The sequence below is a fragment of the Mastigoproctus giganteus genome, chromosome 2 (genome assembly GCF_048544385.1).
Source record: "Mastigoproctus giganteus isolate SK-2022 chromosome 2, ASM4854438v1, whole genome shotgun sequence".
Taxonomy (NCBI): Eukaryota; Metazoa; Arthropoda; class Arachnida; order Uropygi; family Thelyphonidae; genus Mastigoproctus; species Mastigoproctus giganteus.
In genome coordinates, this window is record NC_143576.1 from 38,093,957 (window position 1) to 38,115,806 (window position 21,850).

Below are 21,850 nucleotides of genomic sequence, written 5' to 3' on the forward strand. Positions count from 1 at the left end.
CCCTTTCTGCGCTGTTTTGTCTTTTTCCAACCTTAGCATTGAAGTCCCCCATAATAATAGGGTAGTGGGTTTTCTGCTCATCTAGAAGACTCAATTTCGGTGTACATTTCTTCAACGTCTTCATTATCGTGGCTCGATGTTGGTGCATAAATCATAACCTTTAGCTTGTACCTCTTGGAAATCTTGTGTATTAGTCTTGACACCCTTGGTGATGTACTTTTGAATTCCAAAATGTTTTTTAAATTTTATTGACAAGAAACCCAACTCCATCTCCACTCCTTTCACTGTTTCCATTGGTATACAGCAGATTTCCACTTGATAAACTTATAAGTGATTCATTTCTTCTTGTTTCAGCCAAACCGATGATATTCCAATTCACATTTTCTAATTCCTTTTTCAGCTCCTAATATCTTGTCTTCACTGAAGAGTGATCTTACGTTGTAACAGGCCAAGTTCAGTTTCTGTGCATGGCAGCCTGGTTGTACCCAGAGATTCTTAGCACCCTCTGCTTCCACTCTGTTCCTCTCGCTGCCGTAAGAAGGGGAGTGAAAGCCACTGGGGACTGAGGGCCATTTGTTTTGTCGTGCTATCATATGCTGGAGGGTTTGGGCTTTTCCTCTTCACGCTGACCTGTCGTCTTGAAGAGAACCACTCTACACATTTGTTGCCACCTAAGTGATGTAACAGGGCTTACCATCGAGAAGGTGTGCATGAATGGATTTTAGGGAGGCAGGCCAACCGGACTTCTCCTAAATCTTCTGTAATAGAAAGATATTGGATCCATCAGTGTTTTAGACTGAGTGTCTGATAACACACAGGATATCTGTTCCCCTCGTGTGAACTAGTATTGATTATCTTGCAAAATGAATGATTTTATGCATTGCAAATACATAGCAACAATGCACACAGTCTAGGAAGTATGTAAAACAGGGAGAAACTAGATGGAAATTATGAATGGAAATGATATTAAAAAAAATAAGATTACCTCAATCTTTTTTGTGGAATGCTTCGTCAATTCTCTCCAAATGTAATAAATAAAATAAGATAAAAAACGAATTAATGAATTCCCTCACTCATAGAGATACGACCAAATTCAACGCGCAACGGAATCAAAAGCCGAGAGCCCCAACCTGACCCCTAAACACATCAAACCACCGCAGCAAGACCATGAGTGTGAGAAGACATTGACAGAATAAATAATTAAAACAGATTAAAATCACAATTAAAATTTGGATGAACACTCAAATTAAACAAAATTTGGATGAACACTCAAATTAAACAAAATGCACAGCTGTTTCCCTTCCTTATGCAGACCATGCTTTCTGGCTGATTGCCGTGTTCACAGGATGGGAATATTGCAAAGTGTTTGTGTGTGTATTTGGCATGTAATGATTACATAACATCCTGATTTGTTTTTCTTCTGTTCCAACTGAGGAATGGTTTCATTTTTGGAAAAAACAGGAAACCATTGTTTACAGATGTGTGGTGAGCCAAAAGACAATTTCTTATTAGCTGGAAGTTTGATGTGACCAGTGGCCAAAAATCAGTGGATCAGTGGCCAAAAATTGTTTCTGAATTCTTGCTGCCCAGTGTGTACAATGCAGATGATACTGGACTATATGTAAACACTTATTTGCTCAAAAATGAGACTGCAAAAGGGAAAAATTTGAAGCAAGGTATAATGATCTCATGCTGTGCTTATGTTTGGTGACAAGGAAGCCTTTTGGTGGTTAATAAAAGCAAGAACCAGCAGTACTTTAAAGTGTTTTTTTTTTTTTTTTTCCAACCTGTAGACTACTGAAATTCCAATTCCTGGATGACTGGTTTGATATTTGAGTGGTTAATGAAATGAATAAATGGCCTAGACTACAGGATTGTTCTGCTTATTGACAACTGTACTGCACACATTGTGAATTCCTCATTAAACATATCAAGATCGTTTTCTTACCTGCTAATACAGTATCACTAATGCTATTAAGGAATCATCTGAACTAGGGCTTGTAAACCGGTTAAATCCGGTTTTCATATTGAGTTGTTAAAACCGAAACCGAGCTTCTAAAACCGGATTCAAATTTTTTTTTAGTTAGCCCTCGAATATAGTTTTTTGTTACGCACATTTTCTTTTGTTTGTTCGTTTTTCTGGATCGTTCAACTGCTTTGTTTTTTATTTTATTTTAAGGTAACGGTATTCATTGACTCTAGATGAATATACGTCTATACAAAATAAAAGGTATATGAATATAAATGTGCATTCAAAAGACAATCATTGGTCGTTAGGTCTTACTGAGATTAATGGTTCACTTGATAGCAGAAGAACTGAGCAAATTGTGGATGGACACTTGGAATTTGGTTTGAACTTGGATGAGGATATTGTTGCCTGCACCACCGATGGAGCAGCAATGATTAAGTTTGGCAAGCAAATTACGCCTAATCATCAACAATGAATAGCCCATTGTATGCATCTGTCAGTTATAGACGTACTTTATGAAAAAGCAATCATTTATGGTGCCACAGTCTCTGAGTCTCCCAAAGACAATGAAGAAAATGAAAATAATGAAGAAAGTAGTGATGATGAAGAAGTTGAAGAAAGATAGCAAGGCATGCTTTATCAAACCGACTTTACAGATGAGCTCATTTATTTCTTCAATCCGATGGCCAATATTGCACAAACTATTAACAAAGTCAGAAAAATTTGCAAGCTTTTTCGAAAATCGCCTACCAAAAATGACATTACAAAATTTTGTTAAAGCAAAATTTAATGGGAAAGAATATGAACTTATATTAGATTGCAAAACTAGATGGGATAGCACATTCTATATGATTGAGAGATTTTTGAAATTGAAAAATTTCATTCCATATGCTCTATGCACAGTACTGTCAACTTGAAGCTGTGTCTGACGACTGGAAAACACTTGAATTGCTACGTGAAACTTTGCGACCTGTTGAAATGATTCTGAAGGCTATAACCTCAGAAGATACAGACTTACTTAAAGCAGAGTCTTCAATAGAATTTCTGCTTGCTAAGCGTGATACAGCAGAAAACCCATTTACTTTAAAGTTTCACCAAAGCCTTTTGCAGCGTTACAATGCAAGACGAAATTGCTAACTGTGGCTTTGCTGAGATATCTACACAACCCCAAAAAGTTTAGGAAAGAAGATTCAGATTCAAGAACTTTTGATTTTCCAAGTAAGCAAGTTTTGAAAAAGCGTGCTGAAGAGATTTATCAGAGATTATTTGCAAAACATTCCGAAGGAGTCTTAGCGTTGAATGAAGAAACTGAAAATAAACGAACTGTTCTTTTAGTAGAAAACAAAGACTAGTCTAGTTCAGATTTTGGAGATACACTCATGCGAGAGTATGATAGTGTAATAAAGAGATTAACTGAAGAGCCTTCAAAATATCCGAGTGAATTGGAAATCAGCATAGCATTTAAAATTTTGGAGGCGACTAGCAGTAGAAGTGAAAAGCTGGAGAAAGTTTATAGTGCACTGCTGATCATTACACCAACAAGTGTCCAATCTGACAGAGTGTTTTCGATCACTGGTCTCTTTAACACAAAAATAAAGTCAAGTCTATCAGGAAAAATGCTTAATATACTGTGTTTTTTAAAGGATCATTTTCAGAAAAAAGCTGAGCAATAAATAGTAATTTCCCCAAGCTGTTTTTTTTCACATTATTTTTATTTATTTATCATTATTATTATAGGGCTTATTTTTTTGTTTACTATACTAGAGGATAGTTTTTATTCAAAGGATTTGAATACAATTTGTAATTTTGTATAATCTCAAGCTGGTTACTTTTTTGGAGCATTTTAATTTTTTATTTTTTTTTACTATAAGAGGTGATAGATTTTGTTTAAAATATTTGATTATGATTTGTACAATCTACCCAAGATAAAATAAATACCTGTGTTATAAGCTTTTAATTATTTTCCCTAAGTCTGAGAAAATCGGTTTTAAGAGTAAACTTCGGTTAAACTCGGTTTTGAAATTTCTCGGTTTTATGCAAGCCCTAATCTGAACCCTAAAGGCTGATTACCATTGAGAAATGTGCACTTAGAATCTTGAAAAATATGGAGGACAGAATGAGTGCATATGATTTGGCCAAAAAATCTAATATTGTGTATGTGCTGCAACTTTTAGTCATGTCATGGAATTAGGTGTCAGGAAGCCAGAATTGTTTTAAGCCTGGGGGATTTTCCAAAGAAGCCGAGAGAATCATAAATATATAATAATCTGACATGAATGTAAGTGACTTTGAAGCTTAGATGACAATTGATTGATCAAAACATTGTTGCTGGTAAGCTGACAGAAAGTGATAACTGTGAGATTCTTACCTCTTCAGACCTACAACTGACAGAAGAAAAAAGTCTGAAGAAAAAGATTATGCCCATGAAAATTTACGAAGTAAGTTTTGAGAATCTGTGTACTTGAGAGCTGGAGTTTTGAGATTCAGCATATGGCACAGACCACTGAATTTCCAAGCATGTTATTAATATGAACATTTCATTAACAACCTTATCAGAAAAGACAAACTTTGAGAACTTTTCTAATCCTTGATTTTAATATTTTTCTTTCATTTTAATGGTTTGTATGGAGTTACAGGGAGACTGACAAAAACACTGACAGGGAGAAAATTGAGTATACTGAGTTATGCAAAGCCATTAGAAAGAGACTCAGAGGACATAAGAAGATTTAACACAAGAAAAGTAGAACAAGCATTAAGGGAAAACAAAGGATTTAAATCAGCAGCCATGAGCAGTAATGCAGAAAGACAAATGATACTGAAACTGAAGAATAGCGATGGTGTACTTATAAACAGCAGAGAAGGCATAATTTAAATAGCAGAAGACTACTATAGAGAATTATACAAGGAGCGAGGGAATGATACCAGCAGTGGGAAAGATGGATTGCGAAGTAGCAACACATACTACATACCCGATATTCTTCCTGATGAAGTAGAACATGCATTGAAGAAAATGAAGAATCAGAAAGCCCCGGGGGAATATGAAGTTACTGTAGAGTTGTTAAAATGGGGAGGAAGAGACATAACACAAAAACTGGCAAGGCTCTTCACAAAGTGCATTAGAAAAGGTGCGATGCCTAAGCAGTGAAATAATGCAATCATAGTTTTTCTGCATAAGAAAGGAGATAAATCAGAAATTGGAAATTATAGACCAATTAGCTTGTTATCCCACATCTACAAGTTGTTCACAAGGGTCATTACTAACAGATTAGAAAGAATACTTGATGAGAATGAACCGAAAGATCAAGCTGGCTTTAAGACAGGATTCTCAACTATGGATCACCTTCACGTAATATCACAGCTAATGGAGAAAGCAAATGAATATAAAATACCATTATGCCTGGCATTTGTGGATTATGAAAAGGCATTTGACTCCATACAGCATAAGGCAATGTTTCGGGCACTGGAAAGACAAGGCATAGATACTCCATATATTATGATTTTGAAGAAAATATATGAGAGTGCTACCTCCTTTATTAGACTAGACAAAGACAGTAGCAAATTTAAAATCGAGAAAGGAGTTCGACAAGGAGACGCAATTTCTCCGAAGCTGTTTACTGCTGCCCTTGAGGAAGCTTTCAGAAGATTAGACTGGTCGCAGAAAGGAGTCAATGTGAATGGAGAGTACCTAAACCATTTACGATTTGCAGATGACATTGTGGTCATAAGCCACGACCCCAAAGAATTAGAGGAAAATCTTAATCAGTTATGCACAGTTAGTAAGGATTTTGGACTAAAGATGAATATGGCTAAAACAAAAGTAATGATTAACAAGTATGCCGCGGAAAGTGAAATAATGATTGAAGGAGCAGTAATTGAAAAGGTGGCGTCATATACTTATCAGGGACAAGTTATTAGCTGTAATAATGATAAATGGCTGGAAGTCAAGAGAAGAATAAATTTTGGATGGATAGCATTCAGGAAATATAGTCACATACTGAAGAGCAATATCCCAGTTTGTCTGAAACGTAAAATAATGAATCAATGTATACTCCCCACCATGACTTATGGAAGTGAAACTTGGGCACTCACCAAAAGAATGGAAGAGAAGCTGAGAACTACACAGCGAAGAATGGAACGAATTATATTGGGAATCAGACTGTTAGATAAGAAGAGAAACACATGGATTAGGCAGCAAACTCAAGTAAAGGACATTCTTATCAAAACTAAAGAACTAAAATGGTCTTGGGCAGGACACATAGCTCGAAGACATGATGACAGATGGACTAAGAAAATAACAGAATGGTACCCAAGAGGAGCTAGAAGAAAACCTGGAAGACAAAGATGGAGATGGATAGATGAAATTCATGAGTTTGTAGGTAGTAAATGGATAGCCAGTGCTCAAAACAGAAGCAACTGGAAAGTTGCTGGAGAGGCCTTCATCCTGCAGTGGATTGAAAATGGCTGATGATGATGGAGTTACAGATATTATGACAGGTTTGATTTCTGTTGACTTTTTCCTCTATTTCTTTTCAAAGAAATAGTGGAAAAATTTATCTTTGGGGCTATCATCCCTTTCTTCAATTTGCACTGCAACATCTAATTTTTGGATGAGTTCTGTGAGACTCCAGCAACTCATCACATCTTCAGTATCCATGTCCAGATTAAAGTGTTTCAACGCATTTAAAATGTCCTCTCTGACATTTTCTTGGCTGATGATAATAGCAGTACAAGTTAATTAAGATGATTTCGTTATTAATCAAAATAATGCAAAGTAAAAAAGCAGTAAAAATGTGTATAAAACATAGTTAAACTAATACGATACATTATTGTAAAAAAGATATTCAGGGTGTTAATGTGGCAGACCCCAGGGTTTCCCCCCATTAACCTGTAAAAAAGATATGTAGAATTTTTAAAAATTTTGTACAGATTTACTTTGCTTTGTGACACCTTTTCTGGAATATTGTACTATAACATCCAGCAGTATGTACATTTGTTCCTGAATTCTTGTTAACAATTTTCTGTTGAATTAATGTCTTGATAAAATAAATACATTTGAAGTCTGTCTAAATGCCAGAAATGGTCTTAGTGATATACAACATTCATTTCTTAATATTCATCAAGCAGTTTTTGAACTTCATGTTTGTATGTCAAGACTTGTGGTTACCCTTAATGTTACCATAAACCAGCGATGGGCATAATAGAGAATTATAATTGAAATAATCGATTATGGGCAATAATCAATTATGGTGATTTTTGTAATCAATTATATGCAAATTAAGATACAATGAATATCTTAGATTGTTTTTGATGTAACAAGGGAAAGAGACATGATACGATATGGTCTGTTGTAGAATGGCTATTCCATAAGCAAGGGTCAGTGAAGCGGCACCATTCAGATGTAATGTGTACTTGACAATTCCATAAATTTCTTTAATATCAAGGTTGTAGCAAAACACACTTTTGACTGTAAAGAATATTGCCACTTTGCATCTCTGAGGTCATTGCATTGAGAATATTGCATCTCTGAGGTCATTCAACTCGTTTTGGGTAAACAGCTCTGGCTCTTATATCACTTCATTTTTTGTGTGTGTGTGTCCCCACAATCAGCTGAAGTTCTCAGTTCTCCACCAGTCATACCTTTGTTACATTCCATTTCTTTTCTAGAGAATCTGGTCCACATTTGGAGGTACCAGAATTGGCATACTGTCATGTGACAAGATTTGTTTTATCATTGAACCCAAGTTCAGATAAACAATCTTGTGCTTATTCTTCAATGAGATCTAGTTACATTAATATTACAAAAGTAACAATGACTGTTGTCTTTTGGCTTGCTCCATCTCATGGTTATGCAATTAAATTGGTTATTAAATTACGAAATAACAAGATATAAATATTCATGTACGTTGACTGAATAGGTATGCGAGTGATATAATCAATCAGTCATGTTCATGTAATCATTCTTATCACAAAATCTAGACATGCTAGAGAAAAACTAAAAAACAGATTTGGAATCAGTGGCCGGGTTTTTTTTAAATATAATTTAGTGAGAATTGCTGATCCTGTCAATTCAATAAATTCATTGCAAATTGTCGAAGATATACAGGGTAATCTTAAATGGTTACTCTGTTATCTTCTTTGAATACATGATACATGTACTCAAAGAAGATAGTATTATTTGTCAATAATATTATTATTGTCGACAATATTATATGTAGATAAATTCATTGTTGAAGATGCACAGGGTAATTATTTTAAATGAGTACACCCATGAAAATATGAATATCTTTGAGTATAGTGAGTTTCTCTGTATTCATGAGTTCTGTTTATGCAAATTTAAACTTACACAACCCAATATTTAGACATCTTTATTTCATTTTTGTCTAGCTCAGTCACATTGAATGAGAGCAAGCTGAGCTGATTTACTCATTTGTCATATATCTGCTAGGGTGCTGCATTCCCCACTTTCCGAATATTGATGTTAGTCATGCTGAATAAACATAAAACAAAATGATTTTTTCGTTTGTGATTTTAATTTAATAATGGCCTCTTAGTGTTCAGCAAATGATAATCCTGCTGGCAGTATACAGAAACGTGTCAGAAAGTTTGTAACATTGGATCAAAAACTGGATGTGATAAAATGCTACAAAAGCAGTCAGTCGACTGCCATGATAAGAAATGTATTGAAAATAAGCTAAAGCACCTTATGCACCATTAGAGGCAACAAAGAAAAAATCAAGGAAAGCATTAAATCTGTGCACATTGCTGTGTGCTGCTTCTTCCACCTATGCACGTGGTAACATAATGGAAAAGATGGATTAGTTGCTGGCAACGTTGGTCACATCACCAGAACAGACCAAACCTACCGATCAGCCTCAAGTTTGTGTCAAAAAAACTTCTGTGAAAATTTAAGAATAGACGGCAAAGTAAAAGAATTTTCTGCAAATTTGCTTGGTTTAGCAAATTCAGGGTTTGATATGGCTTCAAGAATATGAAGCTTTTGGGAGCAGTTGCATCTGCATCCAAGGAAGCTGCAGATGAATATTGAGAAGAACTAAGAGCAATAATTGAAGGCAGTTACACAGCCAAACTATCTTCAAGCTGGAAGAAACCAGTCTCTTCTGGAAACACACGCGCGCACACACGCACACACACACACACACACACACACACACACACACACACACACACACACACACACACACACACGTATTGCATGAGAAGAAACAAGTGTGCTGCCAGGTTTCAAAAGATTGCCTGACTTTGCTTATTATTATTATTATTATTAGCCATATGGTGCAAGGAAACTTGAGGCTTATGCTGCACCAGCTAAAAAAAATTTGAGTACCCTGTGTGTGTGTGTGTGAGAGAGAGAGAGAGAGAGAGAGAGAGAGAGAGAGAGAGAGAGTGTGAGTGTAGGAGGGAATCACCAAAAAAGAGAAGAATGATGATATCCAGCTCAGGACCCTGGGTGTGCCAAGCCCATGCTCACAAGATGTGAGCTCCTGGGGGTTGAGTGGCAACACAAAGGGTGATTGGGAATTGAAGCCTTTGATGATCTACCAAAGTGAAAATCCATTTATTTCTCAAGGGCTGCAACAAAAGTTCCTTGCCAATCTACTGGTATATTAATAAAAACAGGTGGATGACAAGTGGCACCTTCAGCAGTTACTTCAGTAAAGAGCTGTATCCAGGATTAAAGTCTTACATATAGGAAGAAATTCCTTTCAAAATTCTCAAAAGTCTGTGGATGACTTGGAGCATTCCAAGTCATCCACAGACCATCAATATGACGGACAACATCAGAGTTGTTTTTCTGCTGCCTAATGTGATTTCACTCCTGCAACTAATGGACCAGGGTGTAATTAAAACATTTAAGTCATATTATATGCACTCTATAATGATCAAAATTGTAAAAACCAGATGGACAATTTGAATGTTTCTGAGAGAATTTTGGAAGACATTCACAATAAAAGATGCCTTTTTTAATCAAGTTAGCATGGATCAACTTCATCCAAGCCAGAAATGCATGAATGGCATGTGGAAGAAACTATGCCCTTAGTTCTGCCATAATTGTAAAGCCTTCAATGTGGATGACACCATCAACAGTACTATTAAAGATAGCACCAGGATGGCATTAAGAACTGGCTTGAATTTCAGAGAGCAGAATTGAGCACTAAAGAGTTATTGGGAATGGAGAAGATAGTCATGAAAGAACATTAAGAAGCAGCATTGCCTTCCCACCAGCAACAAACACCAGTCTGGCAACTTACAGTGAAATTCCTAAAGAGGAGGCCTTCCAACATCTTGAATCTTGCATTATGATATCTGAAAAAGATGATCCCAACATGAATAGGAGCTCTGTGGTTCGGTGAAAAATATTGGAATGCACTGCTCCCAATCAATAAATTCTTTATGAAAAGAGAAAGTAACGAACTCGGCCAACTCTGGACATTCTCAAGGAACCAATTGCTTCTACACCTCCTGCTTTGCCATGCCCATCCTTCATTGAGTTAGAAGTAGAGGAAGGTAAAGCCGATCCTGCCCCCGCAGAGAATCCCCATCATCAAATAATTCATAAGTTTTAATATTAATGGTATGTATTAATCAAATATGTTTGTTTATTTTTTATTGTTTTCGGCAGTGATAGAACACATCGTCTCCCTATATTACGTGTATTTGAATGGGAAAATCTTGTCCAATTTACGCAATTTCTGTTTATACGATGATCTCTAGAATGCATCTGTCACAGAACTAGCTGCATTCACATCTTCGTGAGTTCTCATGAAATTTACAAACTATGTTTGTAATTTGTTATGCGTTGTGGCAAGGAGCTATGTTTGCTATATGCAGAAATTTATACATGTACTCAAACCCCACCCCTCCCAGTTTCTATCTCATTTAGCATTCATGATACATTGGTTTAAATTTTAATTTATCATGAATGGCCAAACTAATAGAACAAACTTACGTGTAAAAAGATTTAAACCTCACGAAAGCTTCCAGATTCCTTTCACAATTATATATAGTCTCAGTTATGTCCATTTCAACTTTCATTCTACTGTCTCCATAATTTTTAACACAATCTAACCAATCTAATTTTGTGTCAAAGATGTATGGAACTTGAAAGATGTCCACTCTGATATCTATCTCTTGCCTTAGACTTATCTGGAATCTCATCTTTTGATCTGCTCTGACTGACTTAATTTTTTTTTACTTTGTTTTGTCAAATTCAAATACTGCCTCTACCATTCTCCCAGCTCAACAAATCACTCAGCACTTTGACTTCCCCTCTTTGAAACTTGATATTCTCCAGTCTAACTTTCCTAACAGTAAAGTTAACAAGTAGAAAATTGAATTAGGAGATTAGTATAAATAATAACTAGAAAACTGAAGCCAGCTCCATCTGGCTTCAATTTTCTACTTGCACTGACTTGGATAGTAGAGTCGCTGAAGCTTTTGTATTTACTAATGGCCTTAAACAGCTTATTCATTTACTTATTTAAATACCAGACAATCCAGCTACCCATCCCCACATTTGTTTTCCTTACTAACAGCTGTTCAAAGTACATGGTCAATGTTAATGGCTCTGAATACATCAGAATGCTACTTGCTGTTGGGTCTCTTCTCCATTGTAATCTTTCATGGCTATTCACAGCCTCATTCAGCATTTACAATAATGCAAAATGGAATAAATAAGTGCAATTTTTATTCCTAATTTTCTTAGGTTTGACTACTATTTTAAACCTTCTGATCCAAATATTTGTTCAGTTCATGTCACTGAAATTATAAATACAGGGATAAAATCCTTTAGGAACAGTTATGAAAAAAAAAAAAAATTTTCATACCAAAATAAAGAAAAAAAAAACTCTTGAGTTTTCTGAACAAGTTCAATTACCTAAAGGGCTGTAATTAAATGGAAACAGTGGAAATAAAATGATGAATTAAATAAATTTGCAAATATTCATTGATTTAGTAATAAATTTCTTTATAGTTATTACATGACATGTGCATTAGGGAAAGAAGATTCTGATGCCTGTTGATCCGCAAATAGGCTGCCATTGGGGAAGAGCTGAATTATATCAGTGCTTAATGCTAAATGGTATCAAACCCTTATTTGGTGTGGAATTAGCTTCAATGAACAAATCTGATTAATATTACAAATTTGAAAGAGTAAAAATACAGAGGATAAATAAATAACGAAACAAATTTTATGATATAAATATGCTTTAAAATGAATTTAATATGTGACTTATGAATACAACAACATAGTTCTTATGTTGAACCGAGGTTTAGGAGGACAATGCCTAGATATGATTATTGGAATGGCTCTACCTTTTTTTTTTTTTTTTTAACAACATAATCCAAAATATTTCCTGGCATTATCTGCTGTTCTTTTCCTGAAGTTGAAGTTCTTATTTGGTATTTGACCCACAGTTTGAAGGCTTCCTTAAAGGTTTTTCTCCTTTTTGGCCTGTAGTCAGTGTGAGGAACCTTTTAAATTTCCCAGTCCACATTGGAGAATTGGTTGAGTTTTTTCTGATGTGTTTTTTTTTTTTTTTTTTTTTTATTTCCCTTAAACTTCTGGAATTCTTCTGTGTACCTATCCCTACAACCACAGTTGATGCCATTGATCAGGGGCTCTTAGGGTTGATTGGACTGTTGGTTGTACTAATTTTACTAGTTGGTTGTACTATATTATACTAATTGCTTCAGTGAAATGATCCTTTGAAATGGTGGAAATCTACCATTTCTTTGATATTTTTGCAATCTCACTTATGCCTAGTAGGCAAGGTATAAATATGTTCTGAACTGTGGGGTATCCTAGATGCTATTAGTTTTTTTCATTGGTTTCCTTGACATGTAATTAGTGGCCATTATTTCTATATTTGACCAAAACAATTCTCTTGAGTTGTTTTGGTCAAATATTTGGTCAAAAATTGACCAAAACAACTCTCTTGAGTTGTTTTGGTCAGTTTTTATTGAAGGGTTTGTACTTGGCATATCCAGAGGGATCATAATAGTCTTGATTTAAGGTTTCCTATTTTTGAGGAGCGTGGATTGCAAGAATTCCAGTTAAATGTGAGAAATCTGTCATTTGAACTCCTTCCACCTGGCCAACAAATTGAAAATTTATTGTCCAGGTGGAAGGAGTTCAAATGATTGAAAAGTTAGTGAAGATCATCAAAAGGATGATCACATCATTGATCATCCTAAGAATTTGATGTTTGAATTGCCAAGGAAGGAACTTTAAAATGAAGATATGAATTGTATGTGGAGTGGTAGGAGGAGGGGGGGAAAGAGTGTGCAGCATGTTGAGTTTGGAGTATTTTTTTGTGTTGAATTCTTCACTTGAAGTATGTTTCTTTCTCATTCAGAGCTCTCTGACATCAGTCACATAATGCAGTGATAAGAAATTTGAGTTGATCTAGGTAATTTTTTTTTTTTTTTTTTTTTGTTATGAAAACCCCAAACACGTAAGGTATTAGAACCTATGGTACATAGTACCGTGCTTGGGTTAGAGGTTGAGAAGACGAAAGAAGATATTTGTTGACATTAGACTTGAAATTCTGTAGACTGTAATTTTCAGGCAATACGTATGAAGGAAGGTTGTTCCAGAAAACGGCAGTTGAATGAATAAACGAGGAAAATGAAAAGTTGGTTCTATGAGTTTGAAGTTGGACAGTAAATAGATGTTGGCCAGTGGCGGCATGTGTTTGGACTGTTTTGAAAGACAGATGGGGAATTATAAAGCCAATTCAGAAGCACAGTGTGCCCATGGAAGTATCTGTAGAAAAGGCATGCAGCAGAAACAGTACGTCTATGAAACAGCGAGTGGAGAGACTGTTAGAGAGGAGTCATTAATTAACCTAACTGCCCTCTTCTGAATGGAAGCCTGAGAGAGGTTTTGGGAGCACCGCCCCAGATGTGAGAACAATATTCGATGGTAGGGCAGATTTGCGATTTGTACAGAGTGAACAGCTGTTTGGAAGAAAAGTAATGCCAAGAGTGAAAGAGAAAACCAAGTTTTTTTAGATGCAGAAGAAGCAATATTTGTAATGTTTGTGCCAAGAGAGATTAGAAGTCAGGATAATTCCCAAAAGAGATATAACATTTTGCCTAGAAATTGGAGTATTAAGCACAGGATCAGAAGAAACCTTTTTGCGAGATTAGCATTAGTAGAGGCATACGATGCAAGAAAGCAAGCTTATGCAGCATCAGCCAAAAAAAAAAAAACCCTTCCATTTCACCCCTCCGTTCGTTCGAAATACCTGTACAGCTGAGCCTTAAATTTATTTAGGCTATCAACTTCCACAACAAGGGATGGAAGTGTGTTCCACAAACCAACTACCCGCTGGCTAAAGGCAAATTTCCGCACATCTATCCTACATCTGTCTTTCCTCAATCTGAATTTATGCCCTCTCAGGTGATTATTCTGAGCAAGAGAAAGAATCCCATTGGTATTGAGCATGCTCAAACCATACAAGACTTTATTCACCTCTATCAGATCACCTCGCCGGTGCCTAGTCTCCAGATATAAGACGAGACTGGGTTTTAGAAGGATTGAAATCAACTAAGTTGTTTTTGCTCCACTGGAGAATTACCTGGAGATCGACATTTAAGGAATTGGTGGATCATATTCGAGAAGTTAAAGCTGATTGAGCAGGGCAAGGTTTCTCAAAATGGAAAGTGGAATGTAATGTGCTGTCATCGGCAAAACTATGGATAGGATTTCCAGTCAATGGAAAAAGGTCATTAATATACAAGAGGAAAAGAGTGGGGGAAAGAACTGAACCTTGGGGGACACCAGCATTAGTGGAGAAGTCAGAAGACGGAGAGCCATCTACCATCACCCTCAGTGAGCGATCAGAGACAAAACTGTATAAGCAATTACAAAAAGCAGTTGGCAAACCATAAGATGGAAGCTTGTTTAGAAGACCTTTATGCCAAACACGATCGAAAACCTTTGAGATATCAAGAGCAATTGCTTATGCTTCACCAACTTTTCCATTGAATTTGTCCATAAATGGGTAACATAAGCCAGAATATCACTAGTGGATCGACACTGATGGAATCCATACTGGCGATTGTTGATCAGATGGAAGGTTTCTAGGTAGTTTAAGAGTTGTTGGTTAATTAATTTCTCCATTACTTTAGAAAGATTAGAAGTAATTGCAATGGGACGATAATTGGATGGATGCGATTTGTCACCCTTTTCAGGAACTGGCTGGATATGAGCAAATTTCCCAGCAGAAGGAAAATCACCTTTGGAATAAGAGAGTGAAAAAAGACGGCAAAGAACTGGATTAAGTTCAGCAGCACAGGTTTTGAGAACAAGTGAAGAAATACCATCAGGACCTGGCGCTTTCTGCATCAAGATTCATCAGAATCCTTCTGACATCCTTTTGATGGAAGACCACAGGAGGCATCGAATTGAGTGTGTTGAGAATGGTGGGAGGTGTTTTTCCAAGATCATTAATACATGAGTTGGAACAAAAATGGAATATTAGCAGGTCAGCTTTATCCTTGGCTTAAGTGACAACAGAACCATGTGGTTTTTCAGAGGTGGGAGTGTTGCAGCCAATAAAAAGACCAGAATGCTCAGCTATCATTAGGACAAGAAGCAAGTTTTCTACTCTTAGCAGGCGCCTCTGTAGCCAGGTGGGCAGGAGCAGCAGTGCGTACGTAGCACACGCTTCTTGATTAGACCGGGGTTCAAGCCCGTCACCACCAAATACGGAGGATGCAGAAAGGTCAGGGAATGACCAGCGCATATCCCAGAGCAATATGGCCTTAGTTGCTAATGCTCCTAAAAACCAAATAAACAACAAACATCTACTCTTAGCCTGTTCAAAATCTAGTTTGGACTGATTAGTAACTGCTTTACAATTGTTGCAAGCTGTGGTGTAGGCAGAAAATGAAACTGAAGAATTGGAAACAAGCCAATTACCAAATGAAATGTTCTTTTCTTGAACAGCTTTAGCACATTTATTGGAAAACCAAAGTTTAGATAAAGGACGAGATTTAAAGTGGAGTGTGGAATAAAGGATTATTCCACAGTCCACTTTATTCTTGTAGGATTCCATTCCTACAAGAATAATTTCACTGACACGATCTAAGCAAATGTTGACATCAGAAGCTTTGAAACAGTAATCTGACCAAAGAAAAGAATAAAAGAAATCTCGCAGGTCATCCCATTTTGCATTCTTGTAATGCCAAGCAATACGAGGTTGGGAATAGCCATGAGAATAGCCTTCTCCAATGGCTCCACTGGAGAAGAGACAATCACCAAGTTGTAACCTGGGGTGCCTAAAGGACCTCTCACTTCGACTGTGTACTTAGAAGGGTTGTTTGTGAGAAAAAGATCAAGCGTGTTGGCTGTATGGTTAGGATTGTCTGGTATCCTTGTAGGTAAATGAACAATCTGTGCAAGGTCATTAGTAACTGCAAAAGACTCAGCATCTTGACCAGCTGTATCGGTGTGACTAGAAAATGGAAGCCAGCTGGAGTTGTGAACATTAAAATTACCTCGCTGTTAGGAAAGTTGGACTGGAGAAAGTCAAGTTGCAAAGAGCTCCAAGTGATTAGTGTAATTGGGGGAATGGTCGAGACAACAGATGGATTTGACAGAATGAAGTAGAGAGATTTTAAGCCAGAGAAGGTCGAAAAGAGTAGATTCCAAATTTCCAAGTCTGACAGGGAATATCGTAACGGACATATGTAGAAGTACCACCTTTGAGGCCAAAGGAATCATACAGCGAATAATTTGGGCAACTGAGATGAGCAGTAGTTGAATCAACCGATAACTGAGATTCTGTCAGAAAAAGCACATAGGGTTTGGCAGACTGCAAGTGGAAATGGACATCATTGATATTAGAAATGAGACCACGTATATTTGTGAAAAGAACTAGGAAGTGTTTTAAAGGTTTAGATCTTTTTGCAGATAAGCTTACTCTATTAGTTTGACAATTCATGGTGTATTCAATAATAAGAAAAAGTGGGGTGGGGGGACATGCCGTGTATGAAGTAATGAAATATTTGGATATGGCACACACACACACATGGTAAGAATATACCCAGATCCTTGACATAACATGGCCTCGACAATGCCTCCTGCATGCATACTACTTGGACTTCCTCCAGTGACTATCTGGCAGAGTAGAAGTAGCAAGATTATACACTAGCTGATCTGTAAGCCTCCTAATGAGTTACCAATAGGTTTGGTCCGTTGTACTAATTAGTGGCTGGCCTGCGAACACTGTTTTAGAGCTGTACCCTTGAAATGTAAGGAAGATTGGATCTTGCCATGATGTTCATCATAACTTGAAAAGTCATCAGTCATATACTGCCTGATGGAAGAGATGGGGAAGGGTTGACTGGAACTTAGTTCTGGTGACTAAACATGGGTTCCACCACTTCAAACCTCCAATAAACAAAGTGGTGGTATTGCACCTGTTGATGAGTCATCTACCACCTAGATTATCTAGGGTATGGTTATCTAGGGATTCTTTTCAAGCTAATCTTGAATTCTAGAGGGACAGTTGTGAACGTAGACCATGTTTTTTTCAGGGGGAAAAACTGTAAATTCTTACCCCCCCCACCACAAGATTTCCAGTCCCCCACATGAACTTTGATCACTTAACAGCCACTGCTTAGCACCAAATAGGTGGGGTCTATTGGTTGATTCATCACTCTATAGTACTAATTTCCACTGCTCTGTGAACCATACAGAATTCATTGCACCATGCAGGGTGAGATAGCTGGTTGTAGTTGCTGATGCTTGGCTTATGTGTCAGCTCTTTTAATGAAAACCAAGGCTGTGGAGCTTTGTGTACATCCCTGCAATACATTTTAATGTGTTGTAAGGTTTGAAAAGATTTTCAAACAAGATTACCCTTCTGAGTATCTACAGGTCATATGGAGTGAGCTGTGCTTTGCTGGATGGTGGTTATGATACTGTTAGCTTCCATTTTATGATAACATCACCAGTGGTTGACTTTGAATGGTACAGGCTAACCCGCGAAACACATGCCACCAGTGCCCCATGCAGCTCCTCAGTAGCTTGCCTCAGTTTGGGTAAAAATAATGCAGAAAATTGTACCACTAATTTTAAAAATCAGAAATGAAGTTGAATGTATATATAGTTCAAATTTTGTTTTTATTTTCATAAACTATAATCTGAATTTCAATGTAAAGGCACCTACATTTATATTTACTACATTTTGGCATTAATTTACTGCAGGTGATATATTGATTCTCTACGGATGAATGTTTATTTGTTAATCTATATTAAATTTATTTTTATCATTTTTATTACAGGCACTTAGCATAAAATCCTTTGTGTAGCAAAAACATTTAGTGGCCCTAGATGAAAATCAGTGTGTGGGGGGGGGGATTACTGATGGCTTCAGTGGCTTCTGGTCCTTCCGCAGTGACACATCCAACATAATTTGTGACCTACTTGCTGGAAAACATTCGTGAATCCTGATGGCCATCCTTTTCCACCTTGTTTTTGATAACATTCTGCTGTCAGAAATTGACTGTCAGCAATTGCATGACTCAGAAAGTCAGCAGTGTGCATTTGACAGTGACATCCCTCCAAGATCAGTCAGTTCAGCTCTTAGTATCACTGTAGGAACAGCTAAATCTGTGGTTCATGTTGTTATCTTTTATACCAGTCTGAGTTGTGTGTTTATCCAAAATGATCCAGTAGAGTATGAAAACAGGTATGTTCAGTACTTTTTGGGTGGTAAGAGGTACTTGCAGGAAGTTAATTTTATTTGTGCAGTCCTTGATATTTGTTATGACTGTGGCATTGCCTTTCTTGTTATGCAAAATGTATGGAGTTATCTTGCTCTTCTCTATTCTGGGAACAGGTTCTAACTTCCTTCTGGGATGTTAGGTTAAGTTTTTTTGAAAACTTAGGGGATGTTAACATCCTGATGATCATGAATGGTCATTCTCATCCTATGGTTCAAATCTATAAGATTTAAAATTTTAATTAAAGTCACATATTAAATTAAAATTAAAGGATATCTTTATCATAAAATTAGTATGTGGTTATTTATCCTCTGTAGTTTTAATCTATCAAATTTATTTAATTAATCTGATTTGTTTATAGAGTTCTATCTTGCACCATATATGGATTTAGAAGTCTTTTAGCTCTAAGAGTTTGCATAATCCCATCAGCAGACAGTTAGATCTTACTACTATCTAAGTGTAACACAACAGTTCACAAGCTTCTCTTCCTTGCTCTGAGGTATGTTACTTAATAACTAATAAGAAATTTATCTATACCAAATTGATGAATATTGCAAACTTACATTATTAAATTAATGTACTTTATTTAATTTCTTTATTCTGCATTTCAATTCACAATGTTGGGTTGAGGTTCTGTGCTGGTCACTGCAATGTTATAGTGTTATTCTCTTTGAATTATGTTCACAATCCTTGCTTATGGCATTGAGCCATAAGGGCTGTTTCCATAAAAATTACCACAATTGTCCATGAAGGCTGCATCCTAAATTAAAAGAATTTAATTTAGGATGCAGCCTTCATGGTTCTATGCACTGACCCACTGGAGTAGAGATGTGTAAAGTGTCTACTCCAGTCTTTCAGCAAGAGGAAGAATCACATCAGCATTGAGTTTTCTCAAACCATTCGAGTCTTATACACCTCAATCAGATTGCCTCACAGATACCGTGTCTCTAGATTTGCTGAACTTAACCCTTTCTTGGTAAGAGCACCTCTTTGTTCCCCTCACCAATCTTTTCTACATTTCCCTGTACTTGTTCCAGCAGCTCTACATCCTTCCTAAAATGAGTCCTCCAGACCTGTATGCAGTACTCAAGATGTGGCCTGACCATTGACTTATACAAAGGGATAATCACTTCCTTATCCTTTCATGCAAAGTTCCTGTATATCATTTACAAGACCCCATGAGCTGCTCTAGCAGCCTGTCTGCATTACTCTGAAATTTTCATATCTGACTGTACAATCACCCTCAGGTCTTTTTCATTCTCCACTACCCTGAGTGTAGTACCACACAGTTGGTACATTACTCTGAGGTTACTGCAACCCATATTTGGTATGTTGTGATTGTCAATGTTAAACTTCAGTTGCCACTTCTCAGCCCATCTGCCTAACTTTTATAGATCCTGTTGCAGTAGTGTTCTTCATTAACTACCTTGCCAACCTTCGTATCATCTCCAAACTTAGACATAAGCCTATAACTTTATCAGTATCTTTGATAAATATAGAAAACAACAATGGGCCCAACACCGAACGCTGGTGGACTCCACTAACAGCATTAGTCCACAAAGAGCAATATCCATTGATTACCTCTCTCTCTCTCTCTGTCTCCTCCCACTCAACCATCCATTTATTCTTAGCAGCAACTTACTCAATGCCATACTGCTCCAGTTTGTACAGCACTCTTCCATGTGCAACAGTATCAGAAACTTTCCTGAAATCCAAGTATAAGATATCAAAATTATTTTGCATCCAGTTCCTTTGTGACCACATCATAGTATCCAATCAAACTGGTCAGAAAAGACTTCCCCTTAACAAACCCATGCTGTGTCTGAACTAAAACTGCAGTCTTGTCTAGATGATCCTGCAGGGCTCCTTTAACCAGTGCTTCCATTAATTTCCCTGGAACAGAAGTTTAACTGGTCTGTAATTACTCATGTTACCCTTTGAAGCCCCTTTTTGAAATCAGGATACATTTGCACATCTCCAGTCTATGGGGACCTCCCCTGAGTCTAAGGAAGCTTTCATAATTATGGCTGAAGCAAGGGTTTGCTTACTTCCTATGCTGTGACTCCCTTAACATAACTGGATAGATCCCATCCACCCCAGGTGCCTTTATGTTTAACTTCAATTTTGCCTCCACTTTCCTCTCAGTTATTACAAAATCATTTAGCTTCCTATTAGAGTTCATTAAACTTCCAGCATCCCCTTCCCTAAAGAATTCCTCATGTGTGAATGTAGATGTAAAATACTCATTCAATTTGTTTGCTACTTGAGCAGGATCATCAACAGTCAAACCATTGATACCAAGTGGACCAATCTGATTCATCTCCTTCCTACTCGAGTCCACACAAGTAAACAAGTCTTTGCTGTTTTTCTTTGCATTCATTGCTCAAGGTTTCTCGTAATCTGTCTTCGTTTGTCTAACATCGTTTGTAACTTGATTACAGACTAGCTTATAACTAGCATAGGCTTCTGTGTTGCCTGATAATTTATATGCATCCCATGCATTTTTCTTCTCTGCCACAAATCTCTTTAGTTCATCTGACATCCATTTAAGCCTAAACCTTTGACAGTATTCCTTTGTTGTTATGAAAGGCCCAGTAGCTTTCAAGATTAATTCCTTGAATGCTTCCCATTTAGAATTTGCTGTTTTTAACATCATCAGTGTTTAAAATTAAAACCTGTCAGATTCCATGTAGTTACCTTTACAAAAGCAGAAACCCTTCCCTTAACCCCTGATGGTAGTTACATCTAAGTATATCCTATGTCAGTATACTGATTACTGCCACCAAGCATTTTCTTTATCTGCACATTCTTAATGCATGAATAATCACTGCTGATAATCAGATCAAGAGTATTACTCGCTGTGGTTGTCTCGAATATGCTGCTGTAGAAAACAGTCATCATTAAATCCACAAATGTCTTGCTATTGTACGAGTGACAAATCCACAAATACCAGTCAGTACCTGGAAAATTAAAATCCCCAATTATAAGACATTCTGATCCACTCTTTCTCTGTACATTTGTTCATTTTAATTATCAGTCATTAGGCCTATAGCACACTCCTATTCTCAGTTTTACTTTCCCAGTGCTTATATCACAACAAGCTGTCTTAACGTTGTGCTACCC

General features: G+C 36.8%; 1 protein-coding gene across 1 annotated transcript in view; it reads left to right on the forward strand.

The window, feature by feature from the left end:
• LOC150089272 (DET1- and DDB1-associated protein 1) overlaps positions 1–21,850 on the forward strand; it is a 177,011-nt gene that overhangs the window by 39,504 nt on the left and 115,657 nt on the right. The gene's annotated exons all lie outside the window — the stretch shown is intronic.